The sequence below is a fragment of the Thalassophryne amazonica genome, chromosome 2, assembly GCF_902500255.1.
Source record: "Thalassophryne amazonica chromosome 2, fThaAma1.1, whole genome shotgun sequence".
Taxonomy (NCBI): Eukaryota; Metazoa; Chordata; class Actinopteri; order Batrachoidiformes; family Batrachoididae; genus Thalassophryne; species Thalassophryne amazonica.
In genome coordinates this window covers 48,775,666-48,788,329 of record NC_047104.1, presented here as the reverse complement: position 1 = coordinate 48,788,329, position 12,664 = coordinate 48,775,666, and the positions used below count along the sequence as shown (strand labels likewise).

The following is a 12,664-nucleotide window of genomic DNA, read 5'->3' as shown; positions in this document are numbered from 1 at the left end:
GATGATGGTCACTGGTTCTGTGAGACAGACACAATTTTGTTCAGTTAACACGAACATTGGGTGCACGTGTCATTAATCATAGTAATAAAGCAAAGATGATCCCACACTGTCCTTTGAGCTACACTTTCATGAAAATAAAAGGAGTGCTTTATTTCCTCTGTGAGCAGTAATATTGTGGAGATTTGACGTATTCTGTCTATGGCAGATGTAGAAACATTGATTCATCCCTTTGTGTCATCTAGAATTGATTGTTGTAATGTATTTTTTTCTGGCTTGCCAAAAACTAACAACAGAGGTCCTTCAAATATCTCGGAATGCTGCTGCTACAGTTTGAACCAGCAGACAAATGTACGTATGACCATATTACCCCGGTTTTGGCCTCCTTTCACTGGCTAACGGTTCATGTGAGGTCAGATTTTAATGTACTGTTATTCACATATATAATTCTGTATGGACTAGGACCTCCATATCTGGCAGATCTAATCAGACCTGATGTACCAGTCCGTGTGCCACATTGTCAAGATGCAGAATTACTGTGTGTTCTAAAGGTAAAGAAGTCATCAGATTACAGAGTTTTGTCTAGCAATGCACCTTTTCTGTACAAGTCTACCCACTGATATAAAACTGATTGTGTGTATTTATTTAAATCCAGATTAAAGACTCATCTGTTCTCCCTATCTTACAATTAATAGAGACTTACTTGTATTGAATAAGTCAATCCCTGCAACTTCAATTACAGTAAAACTTGCCTAAACATCATCGTATAAACTGGATACTTGCACTTAACGGACTAAAGCAAAAGTCCCAATATTTTTGGATGGCAATGCATTTTGATTAAAGCAGCCGATCTGCTCTGTGTTAGCCTGATCCCCTTCAGATCTCAGAAGCTAAGCAGTGTGGGGCCTGGTTGTATCCACTGTGGTGACCTTGAACAAACGGGAGCAGCCGCATGGACAACAACAACAATGTATTTTGATTAAAAACCCCTCACATGTACAGTTCAGCACTGACACTCGCAGATTCAATGAAAGTGGGTACTGTATTGTACTGTACTGTATTTCTTGATTAAAAGCCCGGGTATTTAGTATTTTCAAACCGTGTACAGAGCTGGTGCCTAAGGCGGGCCATAATTCAAAGCCGGTGATTAATAACAAAATGCTGCTTGTTGCCTGCACTGTAATATGGTGTTAACTTTCACACATATCCCTGGGTATGACAAACCAAACCGCTTTAGATAAGAGCCCTCTATGTGGTTGTGAACCCTCTCTATAGCCTGACGTGCACCTGCACAATGACAGAGACCGCAAGGGCTATGATTGGTCACTTTTCTGTTTTCACTCCTTCCTCTCCCATCACATTTTAAAAGTTTTTACACCAATTACATTTCAATCATGGATTAAATAGAGGAACATTTGGTAAAAAAAGTCTGCAAATATGACCAACTTTACAACACGGCGTCACCAAAGGATGCTCAAATGACCTGCAATTCATGGAGGAAAATTGCATGTTATGTTTGTTTGGAGGTTGATAATTGTATCAAGAAGTGTAGCTTGTTGAGGAACAAATTGATCCATAAAAAGCCACTCTTCCTACGGTAAATTGCATTACGATACACACCAACATGACAGAACGTTAAAAAAAGAGTCACACGCATGTCGATGTCATTGCGTGGCCACGGAGTTATGGAGCTGTAGAAGCATAAATCAGGCTTTTGGATTTTAAGGTACCACTCTGCAGCGGACTAAGAAAAAAGAGTGACTCAACTATAGGGTGTCTCAAAAATCTACCCAAAAGTATTTTGACAGCACAAAAAAAACAAAAAAAAAAAACAATCAATATGATCAGACATTTTCTACATGACCATGTGGCCGAAGAATGTCATTTTCCTCCCTAAATCAAATCTAATCAAATCACTTTGTTTATACACAAGGGGAAATTTTAAAAAAGGCACGACAGTAGCTTGGAAGACTAATAAATAAATAACATACACTCAATACACAACCATCAACAATACACAGACCATACAATCACATTCAACAGCTAAAAAGGTTGTAAGTACTGGATTATAAAGTGCTACTAAAATGTGCTTCAAACATCAGTTTCAAGCTATGAGGGGGTTAAAGTTCAGCGTTAAGGAGCTGGACAGCCCTGGGGATGAAAGTTGTCTCCATCCCCGGGGCATCCAATGCACAGTTTTTAGTTCAGTCTTTCCTTTTTGATGTTTTAACCCTTTATCTTTTACACCACATGATCAATGTAACCTCCTCGTCTGAAGTTTCCTCAGAAACAAATCATCCGTCTCCAGTTTTCCAGAAAACCACCTAACAAATTCAAGTCTCCTTGCCATTAGCTGGGGAGTTAGTTCACTCTGAGACTAAATTTTGTATGGGAAGAGATGCAAGTCAGCCCCTAGGATGCATCGCACAGACTATTTTTGTTTTGTCAACTGTGCCATTTTTCCTGGACTTTAATGTCTTGCAGAACAAACTTGAGAAAATGAGAAAAACACCATCATTTCCCAGTAAAACCATTTCCTGATATTTCAGAGTACTTCTGTGTACATTTTTTCGAGACACCCTATAAATGTAGTCCTTTTAATGTGCATAATGGCCAGTGCTTATTTAAGGCAGCAATTTATTATTTTTTCAGACCAAGTTTGACCCGGTCATAATCTGTTACATACATATAATGTATTTTGTCTGTTTTATACATATAACTGATTTTGATTATGATGGACAAAATTCGCTGCTCTACCTGAATCCATTATATGCGAATTTTACTGTATTTCCATTACTGGTGGAGAAAGACTCAGTCTCATCACATCCATATTTTTGGCAATATTTGAGAACTATCTTCAGATGGCGAACACATGAAAATTTTGTCTGTTATTTCTCTGTTGTAAGATGGTGTTACACTGAACTGTTCATTCTCACTGATTTGGGGGTGGGTGGGGTCCTGTCACTCCATTAAAAAACACCTTAGATAGACTTTTGATAACTTCAAGATATCCAAAATAGCAGCAGCTCAATGTCATTTCTTTCTCACACAGGTGTACAGAAAACAACAAAGCATATCTATTTCACATCATATAACTTGTGTTTTAGGATAAATACCTCCAGAATCCACAAGGGAAAATCCTTGTTGCTCTGGTCTGAAATCAAATTGTAAACAGCCTGAAATAGCTCCTGTGTGTCTAATTCCTTCTCTGTACCATAAAAGGTGAGATTATAACAGTAGTTTGGTATGGTATCAAAAAATTGGCTGTGTATCCTCCGGAGATACAAATCTCCTATAACAAAAATAATCTGCCTTGTCAATATAGCCAATACAAATGGGTCTTTTGTTTTTTTATTGGCCACCCAGCAGCTCTCTTTGGTAATTTAAAAGCAATTTTTGAGTTGTAACATTTGTGAGTAACAGACTGGATGTGAAGGGCATAATGTTGATGAGAGACAGAGATACACCGTGTGTGGGCAATTAGCTGGATGGCAATCCCTTGTTAAAAGGCAGATAATACCCAGGTGGATTGATTTACTGACTACAGCACGATGACAGCTCCCATATCACAGCCTCGCTGTCCACTCAAGTGTGCATTAGGAGTTGGTGTTGGCAGCAATGTGGCTTTTACGTTTAACAATCCACGCCAAGATGGAACAGAAAGACTTAAGAGACAGGTTGACAGAAGGTTGCCTCCCATCACTTCACAGCATTGTCGGGGGCAATGCCTTATTTTCCCAAGACTATTCACTTCTTTTGTTGCAGTTTATCATCCATCATCTTTTCTTTGTGGCCAACATCAATGAGAGAAATGAGGTCTGGAGGGGATATATGTATATAAGTTTGTTGAAAACTGAGCCGGTATCACTGCCTGTGCTTGTGCAGGCGTCTTTGTTTAGCGGCGGAGAGAAGTGGCTTTTGTGTGTCTGCCAGCAAGGTTACGGGTCTCTCCATCAATGGCACACCATTCAAGTGATAAGCATCAGTCCGGGACCCACTCCACTGACACTGCCACTTCCTCCCAGAGTCAGCAGATTACATTTTAGAAACTGACAGCTTGTTATCACTCTGGATAGCAGGAGGGCTTAATCTTTTGTTCTTTTCTGGTTGAGGGGGGCTGAGGAGTCAACGGCTAAGGCCACTGATTCCACTGACTTTCCTCTTTGTGGCCTCGGCAGTGACACACGAAAAGGCGACTCTCTCAGCTTTTTTCATCTTCGTCTGAAAGTGGCTGCACTTTGTGAGGGGATTACAGTGATAGAAGCCTCAGCGGTGCAGAATAATAGCCCTTTCAAAATATGTCGGTGGCAGAAAGAAGATGGGTTTGAGACTGATTTGATAATGGGAATGTTGGCTTCAGTGTACAGGCACGGATCACAGCTCCTAAATCAGGACATAACCTTTTGGGAACAATCATGGAATCCCTGTAATTATATTCATGACCATAATAGTGAGAGAGAATGGGGTGATTCTCCAACAGTGGAGCAGATTATGCGAATACTCGTGGATTTATGTCTGCTAACTGACAGAGGATGGTGGAGATTATGTGATCACTTCGGCACATTTCTGTAGAATGTAGCTCAAGAAATTAAAATTCTGGCGTAGAGTAACTTCCAGGATTACTTGAATGACAATGAATCAGAATGACGACATTTTCAGACTGTATACCAAACAACAATAGGCACGTATCATACAATGGAATGTTAGATCTGAGGAACTCATTTGATGATTTGACAGTGCATGTTGTGGACAAATGGAGAGTCCTGTTGTTTTGGAGTGAGCTTTGGGAACTCTCCTGCTTCACTGACTGGTCTGGCATCACATACTAAGGCCTGGTTCACACGGCAGGATAATTAGGCCGATATATGACCCGATCTCCCCTTCTGACAATCTTAAGGATGCCCCGACAATCGTGATGACGCTAAAGATAATCTTATCAGATACTCCTGCCATGTGTGGTGTGTTAAGCGCACTCTGACCTGCTTGGAAGGACGTCATGAGCGCTCCGATCACAAATCGGGGAAATTCAACGTTGGATTTTTTTGGCCCGATATCGCAGTGTGTGTTGTGTTCTCAGACCACAAACGAGCACGCAGCCTGCTGAATGTGATGTGCAGCCAATCCGAAAGTGAGGTGACGGACGTACGGAGTAGAAAATAAAATCAAAACAGCTGTTCTGACTTACCAGAAAGTCCGGTGGTTGCTCTGTCTCCACTCCTTTAAAGAATGCCTTTTTCTTTTTGTATTGTTTTTTTCCTCTGTTTTAAATAGTCCACAAAGTATTTTCATTTGTTTACTCTGAAGTCATGTTTAATCTCGAGAGATTTTGCAAGATTTCCTGTCTGACCTGGGAATGTTCGTGTTTGAAATCTGTTCGTGTGTGGTGCTGTTGTCCTTACTGTGTGGCTGAACACCACACACTGGACGACCAAACCTGTTAGATCTATGATTTTTAATCTTCATGTGTGTGGTCTCTCAGGTTTTGGAAACCTACAGATAATTTTAAAATCCTGTCGTGTGAGCCAGGCTTAACAGCACTTCATTGTTGTATCATCAGTTATCCAGCTTTTGCTATAATGACTACAAGAAATGGGACTGAAGCCGACTCGCGCATGAAGGAAGAATTGCATGCCATTTATGAAAAATCAGAGCTGCCTCCAGCGCCTCGTACACCTGTTACTACAACTATTCATGCACACCAGTGGCTGAAAGACAGAGTCACCTATGAGAACCCATTCAATCCCTCTCGCGGCAGGTGTCGGCCAAATTCCATGTGACACACATGAACATCCAACACCGCTCGCTTGACACTTAGAAAATGTGTGGCCATTCGCACTATTGGCACAAAAACAGTCAGCAGACGATCACTTTGCCTAAGTGCTCCCACAAGTGTTGAGTGTGACAAAGTAACACACATGGTGTGCAGAGGGAGCGCACACTTGCATGAAATGCTGATATTTACAGACATGATTACATGGGGGGCCGGACAGCCACGTCTGAGCATACACAGCTGGGCTGCAGCGGCCGCATACAGTGCACCTCAGCAGACTGCTGCATGTGAAACAGACCGTCACACAGCAGGCGATCTGAATGTTGGGCAGAACAGCGCGCGTGTTCTGGCCAACACGCGTGTCGCGCAAAACACGCGCACTGTGGGACTATGACAATATGACAAGCCAACAGTGCCACGAATAAGCCACTTTCAGTCACGTATCACCAAAAATATGCCATAACAAACGCTGTTTTGTCAGTTATTACAGCGCTTTTTTCCTCTTTCTTTAGAAATAAGTTTATCTCCTTGTTGATTTTAGGCATTTTGCACTGCTGTTATAACAAAGTGATTGTAGCACAGTGGTAAGTTCCTCTCTGGTAATCTGAGCTTTTGGAAATTGCAAGTTCGAATCCTGCGAGTGGCTTTTATTTATTTTTTTATTTAACCATGGTTATTTAACCACAGGGTTCTGTATTGCGTCCCCTTTTATTTATTATTGATATCAACCCAGTGATTTTCACTAATTATACAGCTGGCTTTTATTTTATTTTTCTCGTGCACACCTGTGTGATTGTACACCCCTCACGACAGCAGGTGGATGGTCTGTAGTTCCCCATTTCGTGTTTGGTTTTCGGACTTTCTTCCAGTTTCTGTATCTTTTGTGTTATGTGTGAAGGGGCCTTAAGGAAAGTGCTGTCCAGTGATGGCTGAATCAACCAGAAAACAAACAATCAAAAAAAAAAAAAAAAAAAGACAAATATTGCAAACAGTAATCATTTATCCACAATTCATTCATTAATTTTCTCCATTCCAGTGAAAAATAATTAGTGTGTTCAACCTGAACTATATACTGCACTAACTAGCTGGCTTGAAGCCCACAAGCCAATGGCAAGTATGAGGAGATGCAGCCTTCATTGATGATGATTTAAGTATGTCATGAAAAGTTCTTTAGTCCGACCTCAACATTATTGCAGCATGAAACTAAACTAACCAGACTAAATGTATCGAAACATGGACCTTTGTTCAGAATTTGTTCTGGACTTTCATGTGTGGAAACACTCTTAAGCCGTGGTCACAACCCGCCGTACTTGCACGTGCGTGCAGTCTACTTGCAAAAACGTGGGCTAAATTTGGAGATCCGTATGTCGTAAGTACTGCCTCAGTACGAGTTTAGGAGCACACAGACACACCGTAGAGGTTTTAGTGCATGCAGAACTTTTGCTGCGGTCAGGCTGCGGATTCACCAGCAGTACAGATGGCGCACGCTGTGAGTACTGCCTCAGTACGGATTCAAAGCAGCACATTTTCATTCAATTACTATTTAATTAACCAAATCCGTACGTAGGCAGTACAGATTACGGCACTCACCACATACTATGGAGGCCGACAGACTTGCATGCACAAAGCAGCTTCTCACTTGAACTCCAAACGTCAGCAACACAGACACTCCACAGCTTCAGTCTGTTAACTAGCTGTAACTGTTCGAGGCAAGTAAACACTCGTACAACTGACCGCTGCAGGCTGGACATGCTCATGCATCGCCGACGGCGAAAAACACCTGCCGCTCCGGTCCCGCTCATAAAAAAGAAAAGCGACCCCACACACACACACACACTGCTTTATTGTCAACTCTCTTTATCGTTACACTCCTAGAGACGTGCGTTGAACGTACTCCCTTCCTCCTCTTGCTACTGCCTCCGTACATTTTCACAAAAACGTAGTGGCCGTGGCATCCGCAGAAAATGTACGGCGAAAAAAAACGCACGGTGGGTTGTGACCGGGGCTTTAGATGTCATTACAGTTGTTCTCTTGAGCACCAACTAATTGCAATCTGTGCACCTCCAGGGGGTATGAGCCCCACTTTAGGAATCCCAAAGACTGTCACACATTATGTCTCCCAAAGCAACAAGGTGTCCAGATATGGACTTCTGTTACATAGTCACAAAGCTTCAAATGAGACATTTCAATCCTAGACTGTGCACAAGAATTTAAACATGCATAGTCCCTGAATGATCAAATTTTGTGGATCCTCAAACATGAAACTTCAATTATATGTAAATGCAGGCAGATATGAATTAACCTGTTTAAAGAAATAAACGGTGTTATAATAATCCATCTTTTATAATGTTGTTTTGCTGAGGCAGTGATGACTTGGACAACCTTGAACACTGACATTAATCATCACTGCTTCACTCGTGGAGTTGCAGAGCATCTCCCTGATGAGCACTGCAGTTATATAAGCTGCTTTTTTTGCTCCCACTCTTTTTGTATGGCTCTTCCTGTCTGCAGCGCTCTTTCAGCCCACTGAAATATCAGTTCAAAGTCAAAGCTCAAACTTACAAAAGTTCATTTGTTTCTGAATATTCTCTCATTTAAGGTGCATATTTCTGCACCCTTTGAAGTCAAACATTTTCAGGGCAATACCGTCTTAGAAGAGAAGATAAAGTAGGAAGTATGAAAAGTTACAACTGCATTGCTTGTGCAGTGCAACAACGATGTCTCACAAAATAAATTTTCTATAGTTTCTTTCCGACAGTTTACAGTAAAAGCACACTTGGCATGGGTGGTAGCAAAAGGGACAAAATTTCAGGAGAAGTAAAATATTAACACCAAAATTTAGTCCTAAAGAGAGGACAGCCTCATGCCTCGTTTCCACATAAGTTTGTATATGTACCGTATTTTCCGCACCATAAGGCGCACCTAAAAGCCTTAAATTTTCACAAAAATCGGCCGTGCGCCCTATAATCCGGTGCGCCTTATGTGCGCACTGAATTCCAAAATCTGTAGAACCGACCAACGTTGTCTTTGACCGTCGGAATATGGGCCCATTTCCCGCTGACACAAGGACGTGATATGTAAAGTACGTACGCTAGCAGCGTAGAGTATGTACCCTGGCAGCGATAAACCAATCAGAGAACATTACGTAATACGTAAAGTACGTACGCTGGTGATTCTCAACCGGAGTGCGGCGGGGTGCCGTGGGCAATTACCAAATATCACCATTATTGGGTGTATGTGCTGTAATAGTGTGGCAGATGGTGTAATGCTCTTTTATTCCAGTAGATGGCAGCAAAGCACACAGTAGTGCTGAGCCGTGTGCCAACAAGGAGGCGTGATCGCCATTTTAATTCCGGGCAAGTTAGTGATTTGTGTGCATAGAAGTTCACTTAGTCTCGTCAAGAAACAGGTGGAATATGCCGGAAAGCTGCGCATGTTGGCAAAGTCACAAACGGAGGAACAAGGTAGACAATATTTCCTTGTAGTAAGTAAGTAAGTGGTTTTCGTTATTGTTGTCACTTTGACCGTGATAGTTGGATGATAAACAGCTGTATGTCTCCTGCCGTACCTGTGTCGCCCGATGACACAGATCATTAATTTCACTTATGTCTAGTTGATATTTTCCACTGCTAGACCAATGTCTAGTTAAAATTCTTGTCGTTAGTGACTAAAAATTGTTCGACAAGACTAGGGAGTTTTTTTTTGTTTTTTTTTGCACCTTAAAATAATGAGATTAATGACCCCCGCTGTGCTGCCACACACACAGAGATGTGCACACACACACCGCTGACTTCATGAATGAAACTCGGTCAATAAAGGATAATTGTGTATAAATGTAATATATATAAATGTATTGTAATGGTTTTAGTAGCCGCGCTGCGTTGAACACAGCACCAGCTCAACCGAGCAGCGTAGCTTAACAGCCTAGATCCGTGTAACTTTCAACACTAATATTTGTGAATGTGTTGGTGTCAGTAAGTTTAATACTTTCCTGACATAATTTAATGTAATTTAATTTTACTGGCTCGATATCCAGGACAAAATGGCATTTTAACACGTATTTTGCAAGCATTTTTCTGAGTGTGTTCAGTCGCGAATCGCCATTGAAAATGCATTAACATCCGGGTACTTGGTCAATATTTTGCCCGGTTAGGAGACGTCATGTCGCTGTCCATGAAGGGACTTTTTCGTTCAGTGTGCAGCAATGGGACTGCGCTCTCTTGTTCTCATATACAGCTCCATGACTATAGTATACTATGTTACGTCATATCTGTACCGCACGTGTTGCTAACGCACCGTGTAGAGACAGTCAAGTTAGTGGTGCGTGACACGTGACACATGACAGTGGTGTGCCGCAGGATTTTGTAAATATAAAAAGGGTGCCGCGACTCAAAAAGGTTGAAAATCACTGGCGTAGAGTATGTACGCTGCCAGCGATAAACCAATCAGAGAAGAGTCCGTGGTACGTACACTTACCTCCGCCACTCCCCGGTAGTTACCGTATACTACAGGTATCCTGCAAAACAACATTTGTTTGTCTAAGGACCCCCGAAAATGGCGCCAGTGAAGAGACATGCTTACGAGGCACAATTCAAACTGCAGGCTATCAGTTACACAGTTGTTCATGGGAATAGAGCAGCTGCGAGAGGAAACAAGAAAATGAACTGCGCCAAGTTAAAAAGACCAAACAGAGTTTCCGCAGAAACAAAGTGAGGTGGCCACAGCTAGAAGACCAGCTGTTCAATTCAGACACAGAAGATGAAGACTTCGATGGATTTGTGACAGAACCATAATAAAAAAATAATATGAGTACCATATTGTTAAATACTGCTGTGCATGCGCATCTCCCTGTTGAGATGAACTCCCCGTCCTCTAACGTCAATATTCTGCTTTAAAGACAGTGTGTACATGCAAATCTTTACTGTTATGGATTGGGGGGTGTTTGGCTGGCCCTGTTTTTCTCTGTCTCCCCAGGTGGTTCTGGGGGGGGGGGGGGGGGTTATTGTCATGGAGTGGGGGGTGTTTGGCTGGGCCTGCTTTCTCTGTGTCTCCCCAGGTGGTTTGCATTTGGTCCTGAGTTGAGAAGAGGTGAAGTGTGCAGAGCATCAGAGAACCTTACTCATTGCCTGCACCTGCTGCTTGTCTACACGTGCAGATCAACAGGAGAACAGCTGGAGTGCATTCCCTGATGAGGCCTGCTGGATTTAAGCTCTGAAGATACAGGGCTTCTTTGCCAGAGGATTACCTTTGTGCCAGCCGTGTGAGGCTGACTTGGAGAGATCAGCTTCATTACAATAGACGCTGAGGACCACTCCAGGTTTGACGCACGTGTCTGTGAGAGAGGAGAAGTGAGGTTCTCAAGCTGTACTGCGCACTTCCTGAGGTACCTTAATGTTTATGGTTTCTAATAATTAACAGCTGTAATTGAGCGTGTTACGTTAATTGTTTGGTTCGCTCCTCACCGCCGTTCATGGAAAGTGTTGGTTGGCACTTGCAGTGAGGAGCTACCTTTAACGTAAGCCTGGAAGTGTTTGCTGAGTATATGCTTGTGTGAACTTCCCTCTGAGTTGAAGGTTTGGGCTGACTAACCTCGTTCTCCTCTTCACAGACTCGGTGGTCCGTGCAGCCGCCTGGGGGGGTGTCGGCAGGGTTCCTGAGTCCAGAACATTTGTGGCTCCCGTCCATTTGCGCGCGCCGTCCTCCCACGCCAGACCGCTGCTCCCTTTTGCACATTATCACACAGTTGGTTAATAAATCTGTTTTCTTTAAACCGCTCTCTGTTCTTTTAATGCTGGGTCCGGTCAAACGCTGGTTCGGGTCCTCCGGGCCGCGTCGGCACACAGAACAGAATCCTCCGGCCAAACATCACGGACCCAGCGGCAGCAGAGTTGGTACCGTGCCGGGAAGGTGGCAGCAGACATTGGAAGTTATCCGGGATCAGTTGCGGGTGCTCTCCGCGCGGGTTGTGCGTGTTAGTGATCCTAATATTGAATAATAGTTTGAACTCTCTTGCAGCCGTGTTCCTGTGATGTTGCCTTGTCTATGGAATTGGCGTTAAGCATGATCAGCGACGGCTTTGCTTCACACTCCAACCGGATGAGAGGTTAGACAGGAGCTGCATGAGTGTGTGATTGGAGGGTGAACGCGCACGGCGGAGTTCTGCAGCACGGGTCGCTTTGCGTCCTGCTGTTACAGTCGTAGCCCTGTTTCCCCGGGTGAAGATGGCTACTATGTCTGTTGTATCAGCTCCGGACTTATTAGTTAAATCACACTTTAGCTGTATGCTACACGTAGCTGCTCACAAGTAAAGCAGTGTGTGTTGAGTTTACTCGGTTGCCACAGGGCTTTTCATTTTTAGCACTCTGGCTCCCCTTGCTGGTGACTGAGCGACATTACCGTCACAGCTCTTAAGGTAGAACATAGATGTTCCATTTTTTGAGCTTGACGGTATAAGTCACTTATCAGTTAGTTTCTTGTTGCTTTATTAATTGTGGGGTTTTATATGTGGGATTTAAACTGGTTTTTTTTTGTGGGTTATAGCACTGGTAGTTGGTCCGGTGGTATGGACAGATAGGCTGTCTGGAGCACAGTACTGGACTCAGGTAATTAGATGCCAAAACTCACTCGTTTAAGTTTGTGGTAGGACAATAGCTGTGTTGACACAGACGCATCTGTGCACGTGTCAGACACTGGTTCGGGTCCTCCGGGCCGCGTCGGCACACAGAACACTTTACGTTTTTATGTTGAAAAGACCCTTATTACTATATTTTTTATGTAAATACAAAAGTTACATGGGTTTTGTTCTGTGGCAGAGCTCATCAAAAGTAAAAGACTTGCATGTACAGGCTGTCTTTAAAACAGAAAATTGTTGTTAGATGATGGGGAGCTCATCTCAAT

At 42.9% G+C, this 12,664-nt stretch overlaps 1 protein-coding gene across 2 annotated transcripts in view; it reads right to left on the bottom strand.

Moving 5' to 3' along the window:
- Positions 1 to 12,664, bottom strand: part of LOC117524068 (carbohydrate sulfotransferase 8-like) — a 936,330-nt gene that overhangs the window by 660,733 nt on the left and 262,933 nt on the right. The gene's annotated exons all lie outside the window — the stretch shown is intronic.